Source organism: Oncorhynchus nerka, linkage group LG2 (assembly GCF_034236695.1).
Source record: "Oncorhynchus nerka isolate Pitt River linkage group LG2, Oner_Uvic_2.0, whole genome shotgun sequence".
NCBI lineage: Eukaryota > Metazoa > Chordata > Actinopteri > Salmoniformes > Salmonidae > Oncorhynchus > Oncorhynchus nerka.
In genome coordinates, this window is record NC_088397.1 from 24,495,132 (window position 1) to 24,513,129 (window position 17,998).

Consider the following 17,998-nt stretch of genomic DNA (forward strand, 5'->3'; position numbering starts at 1 on the left):
ACAAAGAATATTAAATAACATTCATGTTTTTTGTGTCCCATCGACGTTGGTTTTTATTTGGACATGTTTTGCGCGACCAAGATAGAGGGGAGGGCGGAAGGCGCGCGCTCGGTTTTATGGAGCAGAGTTAATGCCAATTTGCTTTGCTTTGCTGCAGCCATGTAGAATCACCATTACCCTGCTTTTCAATAATGTGAAAATTATAAATGAGTCGGGTGGCCCATCAAAGGCGGGGTTGTCTCCTTTGTATTTTTTTTTGTCTCAGGTGAGCGTATTGGTGTGGGCTAATGGGCAGGTGCATGGACCACTGCTGTCATCATTGCGAAATAACCGTTTCACAAAGGGATTTTGCCATAGACGTGGTCCTCAATGTGACTGTCATTGTTATCTTTGGTTTATGGAATAGAGAAATTAGGATTTGGGTCTTTTGTTCGAGTATAAGAGGATGGATGCAGCGCAGGGCGCCCGTGTGTTGACGACCCGTGTGTGATGTTGATAAAAAATACAAATAAAACACATCCCTCTGTGAACAAGGGATCAGCGACACATAAACTGGGGTCCCGATCCACTTGACACATGCCGAGCTCGGTCCTCTCGTTTCACATGATAACACTCGTAAAAACAGCAGCTTTTGCCCACCATTGTTCATGGAATGACAAATTATAAATGGTAGCCTTTAGGCAAGACATAATATTGTTTCCGATATATGTTGGGTTGTCGTTGCCTTTGTCCAGCTACAAAGCAGGGGGTGGGGCCGACTCAATTTGCCCAATGTATAGGAATGTACATAGGGATTACATTTGTTTTTGATATAGGCTACTGGGGCAAAATAACACCCCTGCCCAGTCATTACCTCTCGGTAATCAGATAACAGGCTGAATTGTCCATCACCTCAATTAGGCTACACTATTTTACAATCACTATTTCAATCAATGTGTTTTATACAGGCTATCCCTTGGTGCTACAGCCTACTAAATCTAATAGCAGCTGGTTATATTACCTCCCTGTGGCTGAGGTCAGGAGTTGAATGCACAAATCTGATCCTAAATCAGTTCTTAGGGGGCAGTGTTATGTAGCAGCTAAAGCTGTGTCCTCAGGGCTGCTCCTTTACCCCGCCACCCCATCCATCCACCCTTCTGTCCCTACACTCTTCGGGGGGAAACGTGTTCCAAAAGCGTTCTTAGGGTGTCCCCATAGGAGAACCCTTTTAGGTTCCAGGTAAAAACCATTTTTGGTTCCAGGTAGAAATGGACTTATTTGGAACCAATTAACCAGAAGGGTTATACCTGGAACCAACAAGGGTTCTTCAAAGGGTTATCTTATGGGGACAGCCGAAGAACACGTTTAGGTTCTAGATGGCACCTTTTTTTTTCTAAGAGTGTACAACATACACCAAGGCTTTCACTCCATCCCCCATCCATTCAATGCATTGTTCAGATGTGGTTACGTTTGAATATGTTTTACATAGAGATTTACATTCAGTAGGCATAAATACTACATACTGTATGTCATAGGGCTTTCCATAGCCAACAAAAAGCCTACATGGACCTAACCATAATTACTAACACTAACAAAATCTGTGTTTGGGAGTAATGAACTATACATATAGATTTTGCAGCAGCTTGGTGGTAGTTGAACTAAATTCAGATCTTGACAGTGTTTTCAGTAGTTAATTACTGTTTTGCCATGTATATAGCAGTGTAGCTAACTACTGGAACTACACACTACTGTTTTTGCTAAATGAAAATATGGGTGAAGTAGGCTATAGCATCCTTGCTTTTTCAGCATCAGACCTGCCTAATTCTCACTTAAAAGGGTTTTTGTGTGTAATAGGCCACATCACACATGATGTTAACATCTGACTCCACAGTGGTCTGTTTTTGCATCTTCTAGTCTATGACATTTCAGATTTAGATATTATAATTGATCAAAAAGTAGTTTGGAGGTAGTGAACTACAATTTCAACGTAACTTTAGTTAAGTCAACTGTTTTTCTTAAAGGGTAGCTTTAGTGTCATTTAACTTCAGTTTGAAGTAGTTGGTAGCTTGGTAAATTGTATTTTCAGAGTAGCTTCCCCAACATTGTATAACATCTCCTTATGAAGTTCTCCTGTGGTGAATCATCTTGCATGACACTTGCAGAACTAACGTTCTACAGGATATGTAGCTAATCTCTACAAAAGTCATGTAACATGATATCCTATGGTTTGGTTTGGGGTATGGCTGTGGATGTCATTCACAGTGAGGGAAGGGGCTGTGTGTCTGGCAATCTTTTCACGATCTACAACTGGAGTATATTCTACAACTGTTGACATTCCACCATAATCCTCAGCATCTCTAAAATGGAAGAGATTTATAAGGACAAGGGCAAGCAGTTGAAGCTCTGCCATGTCTTGTAGGTTTCAAGTGCCTCGCCTCCATTGGGGATCCAACAACATCAGTTGCACAGTAACAGCTGTAGATTCAGGCAACCAGACAGCCTCGAGGTATCCAACCAAAGCGTTCTTGTAGGCCTAACACCTCAGTTGAGGTATCCGTCACAATTTCTAATGTAATCCGATCAAAGATGTGACCTGACATCCCAGCCCCTTGCAATGGAGTCTATAAATCATATCTGCTGACATCTGTCACGCCCACCTTTCAGGCTGAAGACAAACTCAACCACACACATTGGCTGTGATTTCGAACACCCATTTGGCATCCCTCCCTGTGTTTCTGCCAAACCCCTTGGAGTTTCAGTTGGGCTTCATTGTACTCCAATATAGTAGAGGCTGTGAGAGAGAGTTTAAATTATTATAGGCTATATCCCTACTATCTGGACCTGTGGTGCCTCAGTACAGGGACTCCTCTCTGACCCTTTTGTAAAATACAGGATAGTTAGTTATTCTCTCTCTCTCTCTCTCTCTCGCTCTCTCTCTCTCTCTCTCTCTTTGGCCTTTCCTATTCCCTCCTCTTCCACTCACTCTCTGCCACCATTTGCCGCTCGGTCAGTTCACCTCCGTCTCTCCCTCCCCCTCTTCTTCTCTTTCTCTCTATGATGTCACACTGACTTAGCCAGGCATACACCTCCTATTCTCCCTGTAACGCACAGGAAAGTAGGGAGGGGGCAGGGGGTAGTATGTTCTCTCTTACGTAACGCTTCGCTGCGTTGCCATCCACATCTTCAGATCACAACCGTGAGGGATTACATCATCATCACCACGGCGAAAGGGCGTAACAGTGGAGAGCTGATGGGTTCTGTATAATATATGAGTCGTAGAGCATTTTTCTCACTACCGTTCAAGCTTAACGCAGGCAGAACACACGCAGCGCTATGCTCCCTTGTACTAGTCCCTCTACTGTACTGAACCTCTGTGTAAAGATTCTCAATGCAATGTATCCAATTGCAGGATAAGTGGATGCCATCAAATCAAATTATATTGGTCACATACACATGGTTAGCAGATGTTAATGTGAGTGTACGGAATGCCATTGGAATGTAGCACTGTAGGTGTGTGTTTGTGAAATTCCCTGGTTACATTTGAGTGCTCTTACATGCACACAATAATGCAATTTTTGTGGAAAGTCAGATTAATATAATAGTTTGATTTAAATGTTTACAGGCTTTGGAAGAAGAATGATTTCCCTAATAATCCTGTTTACATGGATACATCTGAAACCAGACTACCTGATGGGACTGATGGGATAAATGCAGAACATCGCCAATCAAAATAAACGTTCTACCACAGCGACCATTTCTTTTTTTTATTTGGACATATAAAGTTTGTATGTGAAAACTAAACTGAACAAAAATATAAATGCAACATGTAAAGTGTTGGTCCCATGTTTAATGAATAAAAGAGAGGGGGGGGTGTTGATGCTGAGAAGTATTTCTGTCTGTAATAAAGCCTTTTTGTGGGGAAAAACTAATTCTGACTGGCTGGGCCTAGCTCTCCAGTGGGTGAGCCTGGCTCCCAAGTGGGTGGGCCTATGCCCCCCCCCTGGCTGCACACCTGCCCAGTCATGTGATATCCATAGATGAGGGCCTAATTAATTTATTTCATTTAACTGTTACTCAGTAAAATCTTTGAAATTGTTGAACGTTCCGATTTATATTTTTGTTCAGTATACTTTAAGACGCATACATTCAGTTGTCCTGAATTCACTTCACTCGAGTTAAAGAGAGAGGCTCGCTCGGCTGATTCTAGCACATGCACAGATCAAATACACAGCTGGAACGCCGATTTTTAAGTTGTTTACATATCCTAATAATTAGCAAAATTGCTCAGAAAACCATCGCCGTATGCTTACTTCGATTTTGACCTTACCCCAATTAAGATAAGCAGAGGAAGGTGTTTGAATGACTATTGCCTAATCTGCCTACTGCCATAATCAGTTTAATATACAATTATTACTATGCATGTAAAAGTACTGATTGAGACACTTCAATGGTGATGACAGTGTTGAGAGTGGGCCTATGTGAAATATTGTGACCAATGTTGATAATGAGTCTCATTAAGATTATCAATGGAGAACTTCTTAGGTGTCTTTGTTTTCTTGATGAGACTCTGCCTCTATCGGCGTGAGCGGGGCGCGATGTCACAGTGTCTAGGGTGGTGTTCTGCTATCTCCATGACAACATACTGTATGTAGCCAAGGAGGTGCTATAAGGGCATGTTCAAGACAAACACTCACCCACACAGTCATTCAGCTCACAGAAGGGTCCGGAAAGGTCCAGCTGAGGCCCTGTGTATATAAAGGTCCCTAACCCTTCAGGCCTGTTTGATGAATGTGGGGGAGGTGGGAGTGAGAAGGGGTGAGGAAGGTGTGAGCAGGCTTCCAAGTTCTTCGTGTGTTGGCTTGGTATCTCTCTCATGTCACGGTTGTCATCAGCAGGTCTCTCAGGAAAAAAAGGTGCTATCTAGAAGGGTTCTATCTGGAACCAAAAAGGGTTCTCCTATGAGTGATGCTTTCACTTGGTAGGATTTTCATGCTGCTGGCCAAATGTTTTTTCTCTCTCTCTCTCTCTCTCTCTCTCTCTCTCTCTCTCTCTCTCTCCCCATCTTTCCCTTTCTATCTTTTTCTCTGTTCATTTATTCTACCCAGTCTCTTCTAATTTCTCTCTCTGTCGCTCTCTCTTTCGTCTCCTATTGCTCTTTCATTCAGCTTGCTACATCCCTCCGTCACCCCCACACTGTCATCTCTCTCTCATCTCCACTATCTTAATTAATCTCCAAGCCCTTCAGCCGTTTCTCTCTTGCTCTCTCTGACACACACACACACGCTGTCAGCCTCCACCTGGGGAGTGTGTGTGTGTGTTTGCGTTTGCGTGTGTGTGTGTGTGTGTGTGTGTTCATGCATGCATAATATGTGTATTTTAGTGGGAGTGTATCCACATGCAGCTCCTTAGTCTGTGTGAATTAAATGATGTATGTTTTAGTCCTTTGTATGTGTCTGTGTGGATGTTAGTATGTTTATGCTGTGTGTTCATTTTGTCTACAGTATGCTCTATGTGGGTATATGAATAGCATTGGGTGACAGGTTGGCGCAGCATGCATTGTTCTTATGCAATGCCAGTCTCCCTGGCCCTCTTCCATCGCCTACTGATGCCCAATCTGCTCGCTCTACTCACATCCCATAAACCTCAGTGTGCCCGATTTAACTCTCGTCATCGTTAACGATGACATCAATACATCCAGGATCATAAAGAGAGACAGCTAATGTGATTTTGCCCAGCGACTACAAAGATTTGGGAAATGGAGCGAAAGACAAAGAGGACTATGGTGTATTAATGGAAACATTGAATGGAAATCTATTCTATGGAAATGGGCTGCATGATACTATGTGTTATTCCCAAATTGTTAGTAAAACCATTCTCTTTAGACTCTGGTTCACTTGTATCTGTATAGTAGGGAGATAAGGCAATAAATAGACCATAGAGGCGATGATCTGTGAGCTGCTCTGACAGCTGATGCTTAAAGTTGGTGAGGGAGATATGAGTCTCCAGCTTCAGTGATTTAAAACTTTTTAAATTTAATTGTTTTAAATTTTTGCAATTCGTTCCGTCATTGGCAGCAGAGAACTGTAAGGAAAGGCGGCCAAAGGAACAATTGGCTTTGGGGATGACCAGTGAAATATACCTGCTGTGAGCTGAGATAAGGCGGGGCTTTACCTAGCAAAGACTTAAAGATGACCTAGAGCCAGTGGGTTTGGTGACAAATATGAAGCGAGGGCCAGCCAACGAGAGCATAGAGGTCGCAGTGGTGGGTAGTATATGGGGATTTGCTCATAAAACGGATGGCACTGTGATAGACTACATCCAGTTTGCTGAGTAGAGTGTTGGGGGCTATTTTGTAAATGACATCGCCTAAGTCAAGGATCGGTAGGATAGTCCGTTTTACGAGGGTATGTTTGGCAGCATGAGTGAAGGAGGCTTTGTTGCGAAATAGGAAGCCAATTCTAGATTTAATTTTGGTTTGGAGATGCTTAATGTGAGTCTGGAAGGAGAGTTTACAGTCTAACCAGACACATAGGTATTTGTAGTTGTCCTCATACTCTAGATTAGAACCATCCAGAGTAGTGATGCTAGTCGGGCGGGAGGGTGCGGGCAGCAATTGGTTGAAGAGCATGCATTTAGTTTTACTAGCATTTTAAAAGGAGTTGGAGGTTACGGAAGGAGTGTTGTATTGCATTGAAGCTCGTTTGGAGGTTTGTTAGCACAGTGAAAGAAGGCCCAGATGTATACAGAATGGTGTCGTCTGCGTAGAGGTGGATCAGAGAATCACCAGCAGCAAGAGCGACATTGATATATACAGAGAAAAGAGTCGGCCCAAGAATTGAACCCTGTGGCACCCCCATAGAGACTGCCAGAGGTCCGGACAACAGGCCCTCCGATTTGACACACTGAACTCTATCTGAGAAGTAGTTGGTGAACCAGGCAAGGCAGTTATTTGAGAAGCCAAGGCTATTGAGTCTGCCGATAAGTATGCGGTGATTGACAGAGTTGAAAGCCTTAGCCAGGTTGATGAAGACGGCTGCACAGTACTGTCTTTCTTCGATGTCGTTATGATATCGTTTAGGACCTTGAGCGTGGCTGATGTTCACCCATGACCAGCTCGGTAACCAGATTGCATAGTGGAGAAGGTTCAGTGAGATTCGAAATGGTCGGTGATCTGTTTATTAACTTGCCTTTCGAAAGAGAGGTTGAATAGGCTAGTAATAGGGGTTGCAACAATTTTGCCGGATAATTTTAGAAAGAGAGGGTCCAGATTGTCTAGCCCAGCTGATTTGTAGGGATCCAGATTTTGTAGTTCTTTCAGAACATCAGTTGTCTGGTTTTGGGCGAAGGAGAAGTGGGGGGGGGTGTTGGAGAAGTTGCAGCAGGGGGTGCTGAGATGTTGGCCAGGGTAGGGGTAGCCAGGTGGAAGCGTGGCCAGCCGTGGAAAGATGCTTATTGGAATGATCGATTATTGTAGATTTATTGGTGGTGACAGTGTTTCCTAGCCTCAGTGCAGTGGGCTGCTGGGAGGAGGTAATCTTATTCTCCATGGACTTTACAGTGTCCCTAATTTTTGGGGAATTAGTGCTACAGGAAGCAAATTTCTGTTTGAAAAAGCTAGCCTTAGCTTTCCTAACTGACTGTGTACATTGGTTCCTGACTTCTCTGAAAAGTTGCATGCCGCTGGGGCTATTCGATGCTAATGCAGAACGCCACAGGATGTTTTTGTGCTGGTCAAGGGCAGTCAAGTCAAATCAAATCAAATTTTATTTGTCACATACACATGGTTAGCAGATGTTAATGCGAGTGTAGCGAAGTTCCAATTCTAGTTCCGACAATGCAGTAATAACCAACAAGTAATCTAGCTAACAATTCCAAAACTACTACCTTATAGACACAAGTGTAAGGGAATAAGAATATGTACATAAAGATATATGAATGAGTGATGGTACAGAACGGCATAGGCAAGATACAGTAGATGGTATTGAGTGCAGTATATACATATGAGATGAGTATGTAAACAAAGTGGCATAGTTAAAGTGGCTAGTGATACATGTATTACATAAAGATGCAGTAGATGATATAGAGTACAGTATATACATATGAGATGAATAATGTAGGGTATGTAAACATTATATTAGGTAGCATTGTTTAAAGTGGCTAGTGATATATTTTACATAATTTCCCATCAATTCCCATTATTAAAGTGGCTGGAGTTGAGTCAGTGTGTTGGCAGCAGCCACTCAATGTTAGTGGTGGCTGTTTAACAGTCTGATGGCCTTGAGATAGAAGCTGTTTTTCAGTCTCTCGGTCCCAGCTGTGATGCACCTGTACTGACCTCGCCTTCTGGATGATAGCGGGGTGAACAGACAGAGGCTCGGATGGTTGTTGTCCTTGATGATCTTTATGGCCTTCCTGTGACATCGGGTGGTGTAGGTGTCCTGGAGGGCAGGTAGTTTGCCCCCGGTGATGCGTTGTGCAGACCTCACTACCCTCTGGAGAGCCTTACGGTTGTGGGCGGAGCAGTTGCCGTACCAGGCGGTGATACAGCCCGACAGGATGCTCTCGATTGTGCATCTGTAGAAGTTTGTGAGTGCTTTTGGTGACAAGCCAAATTTCTTCAGCCTCCTGAGGTTGAAGAGGCGCTGCTGCGCCTTCTTCACGATGCTGTCTGTGTGGGTGGACCAATTCAGTTTGTCTGTGATGTGTACGCCGAGGAACTTAAAACTTACTACCCTCTCCACTACTGTTCCATCAATGTGGATAGGGGGGTGTTCCCTCTGCTGTTTCCTGAAGTCCACAATCATCTCCTTAGTTTTGTTGACGTTGAGTGTGAGGTTATTTTCCTGACACCACACTCCTCCCTGTAGGCCGTCTCGTCGTTGTTGGTAATCAAGCCTACCACTGTTGTGTCGTCCGCAAACTTGATGATTGAGTTGGAGGCGTGCGTGGCCACGCAGTCGTGGGTGAACAGGGAGTACAGGAGAGGGCTCAGAACGCACCCTTGTGGGGCCCCAGTGTTGAGGATCAGCGGGGTGGAAATGTTGTTGCCTACCCTCACCACCTGGGGGCGGCCCGTCAGGAAGTCCAGTACCCAGTTGCACAGGGCGGGGTCGAGACCCAGGGTCTCGAGCTTGATGACGAGCTTGGAGGGCACTATGGTGTTAAATGCCGAGCTGTAGTCGATGAACAGCATTCTCACATAGGTATTCCTCTTGTCCAGATGGGTTAGGGCAGTGTGCAGTGTGGTTGAGATTGCATCGTCTGTGGACCTATTTGGGTGGTAAGCAAATTGGAGTGGGTCTAGGGTGTCAGGTAGGGTGGAGGTGATATGGTCCTTGACTAGTCTCTCAAAGCACTTCATGATGACGGAAGTGAGTGCTACGGGGCGGTAGTCGTTTAGCTCAGTTACCTTAGCTTTCTTGGGAACAGGAACCATGGTGGCCCTCTTGAAGCATGTGGGAACAACAGACTGGGATAGGGATTGATTGAATATGTCCGTAAACACACCAGCCAACTGGTCTGCGCATGCTCTGAGGGCGCGGCTGGGGATGCCATCTGGGCCTGCAGCATTGCGAGGGTTGACATGTTTAAATGTTTTCCTCACGTCGGTTGCAGTGAAGGAGAGTCCGCATGTTTTAGTTGCGGGCCGTGTCAGTGGCACTGTATTGTCCTCAAAGCGGGCAAAAAAGTTATTTAGTCTGCCTGGGAGCAAGACATCCTGGTCCGTGACTGGGCTGGTTTTCTTTTTGTAATCCGTGATTGACTGTAGACCCTGCCACATACATCTTGTGTCTGAGCCGTTGAATTGAGATTCTACTTTGTCTCTATACTGACGCTTAGCTTGTTTGATTGCCTTGCGGAGGGAATAGTTACACTGTTTGTATTCAGTCATGTTTCCGGTCACCTTGCCCTGATTAAAAGCAGTGGTTCAGGCTTTCAGTTTCACGCGAATGCTGCCATCAATCCACGGTTTCTGGTTTGGGAATGTTTTAATCGTTGCTATGGGAACGACATCTTCAACGCACGTTCTAATGAACTCGCTCACCGAATCAGCGTATTCGTCAATGTTGTTGTCTGACGCAATACGAAACATATCCCAGTCCACGTGATGGAAGCAGTCTTGGAGTGTGGAATCAGATTGGTCGGACCAGCGTTGAACAGACCTCAGCGCGGGAGCTTCTTGTTTTAGTTTCTGTCTGTAGGCAGGGATCAACAAAATGGAGTCGTCGTCAGCTTTTCCGAAAGGAGGGCGGGGCAGGGCCTTATATGCGTTGCGGAAGTTAGAATAGCAGTGATCCAAGGTTTTTCCAGCCCTGGTTGCGCAATCGATATGCTGATAAAATTTAGGGAGTTGTTTTCAGATTAGCCTTGTTAAAATCCCCAGCTACAATGAATGCAGCCTCTGGATAAATGGATTCCAGTTTGCAAAGAGTCAAATAAAGTTTGTTCAGAGCCATTGATGTGTCTGCTTGGGGGGGAATATATACGGCTGTGATTATAATCGAAGAGTCTGGGGTGAAACAAGGGCTATATCTGTTCTTAGTTCTACATTTTTTGATTGAGGCGTGCTTTTTTAAGATGGAGAGGAAAGCACTTTTGAAGAGCAACCAGGCATCCTCTACTGATGGGATGAGGTCAATATACTTCCAGGATACCCGGACCAGGTTGATTAGAAAGGTCTGCTCACTGAAGTGTTTTAGGGAACGTTTGACAGTGATGACGGGTGGTCGTTTGACCCCGGACCCATTACGCACGCAGGCAATGAGGCAGTGAAGCTGAGATCCTGGTTGAAGACAGCAGAGGTGTATTTAGAGGGCAAGTTGGTCAAGATGGTATCAAAGAGGGTGCCCGTGGTTACGGATTTAGGGTTGTACCTGGTAGGTTCCTTGATCATTTGTGTGAGATTGAGGGCATCTAGCTTAGATTGTAGGATGACGGGGTGTTAAGCATGTCCCAGTTTAGGTCACCTAATACTGAAGATAGATGGGGAGCGATCAATTCACATATGGTGTCCAGGGCACAAGTGGGGGCTGAGGGGGGTCTATAACAAGCGGCAACGTTGAGATACTTGTTTCTGGAAAGGTGGATTTTTAAAAGTAGAAGCTCAAATTGTTTGGGCACAGCCTGCATAGTTCTGCCATACTATCCAGGTCTATCTCTGCAGTAGATTGCAACTCTGCCCCCTTTGGCAGTTCTATCTTGTCAGAAAATGTTATAGTTAGGAATAGAAATTTCAGGACTTTTTGGCTGCCTTCCTAAGCCAGGATTCAGACATGACTAGGACATCCGGGTTGGTGGAGTGTGCTAAAGCAGTGACTAAAATAAACTTAGGGAGGAGGCTTCTAATGTTAACATGCATGAAACCAATGCTTTTACGGTTGCAGAAGTCAACAAATGAGAGCGCCTGGGGAATGGGAGTGATGCTGGGTGCTGCAGGGCCTGGGTTAACCTCTACATCACCAGAGGAACAGAGGCGGAGTAGGATAAGAGTACGGCTAAAGGCTATAAGAACTGGCCGTCTAGCATGTTCAGAACAGAGAGTAAAAGGAGCAGGTTTCTGGGTGCGGAAGAATAGATTCAAGGCATAATATACAGACAAGGGTATAGTAGGATGTGAGTACAATGGAGGTAAGCCTAGGCATTGAGTGACGATGAGAGAGGTTTTGTCTCTAGAGACACCATTTATACCAGGTGTGGTCACAGCATGTGTGTGGGGGGGTGGAATATAAGGGCGAGCTAAGGCATATTGAGCAGGGCTGGAGGCTCTACAGTGAAATAAGACAAGAATTACTAGGCATATTGACATTAGGGAGAGGCATGTGTAACTTGGCGTTCTTGAGCACAGGGACGATGGTGGTTTGCTTGAAACATGTGGGTATAACAGACTGGGACAGGCAAAGTTGGTAATATCAGAGAAGACACTTGCTCCAATACGTCTGGCCCTGCGATCTTGTGAATGTTAACCTGTTTAAAATACATACTCACATCAGCTACGGAGAGTGTGATCATACAGTTGTCCGGAACTGCTTGTGCTCTCATGCATGGTTCAGTGTTGCTTGTGTGTGTGTTTACGTGATTCCCCAGCTATCACATAACATTCTGAGAACCATATGTTTCTTAGAGCTTGGCGAGAGCATGGTTGTCCTATGGTTATTTTGCATACAACCTTTCCATAATGTTCTGGGAATGGTGCAGGATACCCAGCTAGCACATAATGTTCTAAGAACCATGTGTTTCTTAGGTGAGAATATCAGTCTAACGTTTCCTGCAGGTTTCCTCAGGGTTCTATTTAAAGTAACGTTCTCAAATTGTTCCAAGAACGCTAAGAAACAAGACTTTTTGTACTTTAGCATAACATTTTCTGCAGGTTTCCTCATGGTTCTACTTAAAGCTATGTTCTCAGAACATTAGGAAAACGTTCCATAAAAACCGCAAGAAAATGCTAGTAACGTTCAAAGAATATTATAAAACAAATATGAACATTCTATTCTCAGCCTCTACAAAACTCTCTCTATCCTCTGTCTTATTAAGTATTTTCAGGTGTGTTGGCCGCACCCACTAATTGGCCACATCTGATCTTAACGAGTGCATGTTTCCTTTGAAATGGGGTCTGTTTGAATAGACTAAAATGAACAGCTTTGAGTAAAAAAAAAATAATAACATGGCATGCTAGCTCCATCCTGGTGGCGCAGTGGACTAATTCCATGGATAGAGAACAGAAGAACTCAAATCTCACTGGTGCCGTGCCACAATAAACAATAAATGTGTTTGCATGATTAATGCCTAAGCAAATGAATTAATACAACTTTCAGGTAACAATAGTCAAATGTTCTCAACCTCCCTGTAATGTAAAAATGTATGTTCCCAGAATAGACTGAATGTTCTCAGCTTTACCGGCCAGGAAACATATGGATTTGTTCCCAGAATCAATGGGAAACCAAAAATGTACATTCCCACAACTTCCAATGAACTTAATATGCAAGCTAGCTATATTGTACATGATGTACACTGTATGTCATGTATATGTGCCTGACTGAATAGAGCTAGTTCTCTGTGTGCATAAGTGTATGATGGGAGTCCCCTGCACAGCTGGCTAGGTTTATCCCAGATTTCCCATACCAGTACACTGGCTGATGGGGGTGGACAGGCAGGCAGGGAGTCAGGCAGGAAGACAGACAGCTAAAGAGCGAAGGTTACAGTAAGTCCACACGGTTAGGGATCACTGCTGGGGTGAAGGATTGATCAAATTATAGGAGTGTAGTAGACAAGTGCTGAGGGGGGATTTAAAAGCTGTACACTTAATTATGCGTGAGCAGATACTGACCTTGTTACCCGGTGTCCTTCATATTAATGCTGGACCAGGGTAAAACTTGGCTATAGGATGTAGACCAGTTTAGTAGGTTCAGAGGGAAAGGTTCTATGGATATGGCAGAAGTTTGATGAAGGTCACTTTTCACATGTGATCCTCTAACTGTACCATCCTTTGATATCCGACAGAAATAGCCCGAAACATGCTGTCACGTGTCGCTAAAACCGTTGGAATTCACAATATTTATTTGGTCTATATTATTGTGACTGGCAGTTGTAGAATAAGGATATAACATACATGAGAAACACAGAGTAGCCTAAAATATCAGAACATGCTGAAAGTATTAGTCATAATTGACCAAAATTCTAATCATCTCAAATCATGACACGTGTCGTGTACCTGTTTTCTATCCCAAGCCTGTTCACTTTTTAAACAGATGGGGTTTCTCTTTCATCAACGCCTCATTGAAGCGGACATTTTCCCCCCTGCTGTAGAGAGGAGATGTGTCTCTCTTCGTGATCCACAGATCTCTGTTAGGAATCTTCCCACAATGCAATGCAAGCGGAAGCTGTCCTGTAATGAATACGGAGCTTCTAAACTGGAATAGTTCCTGAGGCAAGAGAACCGACTTTATTAGACGCTAAAACTAGTCAATGTAGAGTTGAAAATTATGTTGTACATTTGCTGTGTCACTGTAACGTCTCATAATATTTAGTCGTGTCATAATGTGACTCATAATTTGGAGGAGGAAAAGCCTTCGGAAAAGTATCAAGTACAGTAGCTATTTTAAATAGATATGTCCTTTTGCAGGACTTTAGTTTTTTTACCCATCAACATATGAACGTTAAAGTGGCGTTTCCTCTGGCTGGGGATGGCCCATTTTCCAAATGGGATAAAACCAAAACCAATCACCTGGCTACTGAATAATGGATGTAGGTGTAGTCACACAGCCACAATTCTCTCTGTCTGTTGTCGCTCTAAACGCGGTCACAACAGCTTTAGTGTACTCTCACAGCTGGTCCCATTACGCTCCCTCACCATCCTTACCTGTTTGATGTTTGCAGATCTGAAGGGTCTGGATAGGTATAAGCAAATATTGCTTCCATCTTACAGATCTGCATTGAAGTGCCAAAGGAAAGGGGTAGAGAGTGAATTGGGACCGGCTGACAAGAGTGCTCAGACCACTTTTGGACCACGCACATTCATACCTGTTCAGTCTCACTTTGCTTGAAACGTGGTCAGACCAGGTTGAGGTTGAGAGTCATGTCCTCATCCCTGAACCCTCTACTCTGAACCCCGAGGGGGAGTTCACGTCCTTTTGCTGTGTACGCGTGGGAAGGAAAGCGAGGAGCCGCGGAGGGATGTAAGTCAGCTAGCTTCAGGCCCTGCTCAACTGGGTCGTGAGTAACATGCTGTCATGGCAACCACTATTCACTGGCCCCCGGGCCAAAAAATGCTCTTTGCTTACTCTCTCTCTCGTTCTCACTTCATCTTACATGTTCTCTCTCTCTCTCCCATTTGCTTCCTCTCTCTCTATCTGTTTTTCTCTCTCCATCTTGCTTTCTCTCTCTCTGCCCCATTTGCTATCTCTCTGATTTTTTTTCTCTCTCTCTCTCTGGCGGTTTGTCTCTCTCTTTCTCTGGCATCACAAAGCAGTGGGCTGAACTTCTTGACAGCAAAACCACTGTACTGAAAGAGGTTGGTCAGAGAGCCCTTGGAGGGCCTTGCTATTCTCTCGCTGCTGGCAGAAAAATAGGCAAACGGACCTCTGAGACTATCACAGGTGGATTGTATTTATCATCATTAGTCATTTAGGTCAACATTGGATCATTCAGAGATCCTCACTGAACTTCTGGAGAGAGTTTGCTGCACTGAAAGTAAAGGGGCTGAATAATTTTGCACGCCCAATTTTTCAGTTTTTGATTTGTTAAAAAAGTTTGAAATATCCAATAAATGTCGTTCCACTTCATGATTGTGTCCCACTTGTTGTTGATTCTTCACAGAAAAATACAGTTTTATATCTTTATGTTTGAAGCCTGAAATGTGGCAAAAGGTCACAAAGTTCAAGGGGGCCGAATACTTTCGCAAGGCACTGTATATGGCCAAGGGCTGTTCTTATGCAGAACGCAACATGGAGTGCCTGGATACAGCCCTTAGCCGTGGTATATTGGCCATATATCACAAACCCCTGAGGTGTCTTATTACTATTATAAACTGGTTACCAACGTAATTACAGAAGTAAAAATAAATGTTTTGTTATACCCGGCAGTCAGCCAATCAGCATTCATGCCTCGAACCATCCAGTTTATAATTGTAAATATACCCATAGTATTTCATACTCTGTCATTCTGAATGGGTTTAAGGTTGGTTTTATTATAGTGTCAGATTCCACCCAAACAACATGGGAATAATTGAAGGTGGAGAACTAGACAGCCTTGTGTCTGGTATGAGGCATCTGTCCTTAGATCTACTGGGCATATAGATATATAGCCTTGTGTCTGGTCTGAGGCCTCTGTCTATATTTCTACTGGGCATACAGACATATAGCCTTGTGTCTATATGTCCATATAGCTTTGTGCCAGCTCTACTGGGGCCCTGTAGTTCTCATATTTCACCCCAGAGAGAGCAGGGCAGAGTGAGAGAGATGGACTCGACCTCGCTCTGTCACCTAAATTCTCCTCTAATGAATAGCCCATCGATTTCCGTTCTGCTCCGCCGCGGCCGTCCGCTCATGCCTTTCTGTTTCCCATTAGTGCACTTTAACTGTGATGATAAACGCTCAGCTCAGCTGGCATCGCCACAAGCAGCCTAGCCCCGGATGAGGCCCCTCGTTTAAAGCAGGAAGTGGAGTAGTAGTGGAACATTCCATTTGACAAGGGGGCACAAGACTCAGGGGGGGCCCGACCTGTTTGTCCAATGTCGACAAACCCGCTTTGAGTTCTGGTCGTTTAGCCAGTTTCTCTGCTGAGATGGTAGGGTAGTTAGTGCCCCATTCACATCCATCCATGCCTTGCCTTGGTACTTCATTAACATTAATGGTATAGAGATCCGTTACGCAACGCTTTCTCCGTCTTCGTACTATGCAACCAACTAACGCCTCATCTTTCAGCTTCCCCCTCAGCAGCAGCTGCCTGCTAGGTTTAACCCTTTGTGTTTTCTGGATAAGCCAACCTTAGTGCTGTCTGGAAGTATTACCATTAGGCATAGCATGCAGACAAGATTCTGTAGCACTCTTATCTCAATGCCTGTAACAAGCTGTTCATATCCAGTTGACGTTGTAGTCCATAGTCCTGTGAATCGTCAGTTGGAAGCAACACTAATGAGGGCGACTAAATGCTTTGCCGGATATTATGGGATTCCATTGATGTTGGCATGTGGATGTCATTAACAGTCAACTCTGTCACCCGTCACTATAGAAACGGTCACCCGTCACTATAGAAATAGCCTATAGGCCCCTTCTTTTCAGCCGGGGTCTGTCCCGACATTCATTTCAGCCTCATAAATTGAATTTAAAAAATAAACAATGGGTACATCCTCCAAAATTGAAAATAGAAAATCACAATTGATTTGTTCATTTGGAGGAATAATTGTAAAAGAAAGAGCCATAACACTCCTGAAGCAATTTGCCGGTCTGTAATTAGTGTGAGAGATGCCAATTGGAGCAGGTTGTCATGGAAACAGTGGCACATGTAAGGGAGTGCAAAATCTTCCCAGAGTAACTTCCCACGTTTGCAATGCGGAGCTATTTATAATGCGTAGTTACATAAGCCTGAACACTTGTCTTCAGTGCAATGTTTTTTTTCTTCTCATTTTTGGTTCCTTCGTTCTCTCTTTTCCCCTCTAACAACACTGCTGTTGCCACCTTCTCCGAGGTACCAGCAACCATAGCACTGTCAAACCCGCTCCACTGCCTCCCAGAATGGTCCTTCATTCCAACCCTGCCCGTAACTCTTTGTGAGCTTATCACTGTGCACTGCCAATGCGACGTCAGATTTAAGATAGAAGTCATGGTTACACTGTAGAGTTTTGGTTTTGTAGCTGCCGTAGGCAAAGCATTGTACCGTTGACTCACCATATGACACAGTATCATTTAATATAGCATAACCCTCATAACTCTCTCATCCTGCCTTTGTTGAACTAGTAGTGTCCATTAGATGGTATGACTGGGTGCTGTGCACAGAGGACTGGTCAGGGATCTAATCTAGCAATATGTGAAGTCAAAGGTTAATGATAGAATCTCGTGTTGCTACCACTGGTTAGCATTGGTTCTGTATACGTTCTATGAACAACCAATAGGAGATCTTGGGGAGGATTTGACCTATCGGCAGTTCCACACATCTGGGTGGTGTTCATTAGGGCACACCATAGGAAAACACGTTGCAAAGGAAAACGAAAACAAGCTGAAAATGAAAACAAGTTCAGGTAGTTCCTCCCTGTTTGTCTGTTTTCTTCCGTTTGGTGCCGAATGAACACAGCCCAGGTCTGTTTGCCTGTGGCCCAGAAACCACTGCTCTGACAATAAGTAGCAATCATTTATTTAGAATTAGACGGTGCATTATTTATGCCTTTGGTTAAAAGGGATTCATTTAGAATTAGACGGTGCATTATTCATGCCATTGGTCAAAAGTGCTTTGTGTATGTTTCTCTATGAAGTCAAAGGAAAGGGATCTTTTGGGGGGAGTAGATTGGAAGATAGGAGCTTGTACAACG

General features: G+C 44.1%; 1 protein-coding gene across 3 annotated transcripts in view; it reads left to right on the forward strand.

Annotated features, from left to right (window-relative positions):
* LOC115132966 (neuronal membrane glycoprotein M6-b-like) overlaps nucleotides 1–17,998 on the forward strand; it is a 49,977-nt gene that overhangs the window by 26,038 nt on the left and 5,941 nt on the right. The gene's annotated exons all lie outside the window — the stretch shown is intronic.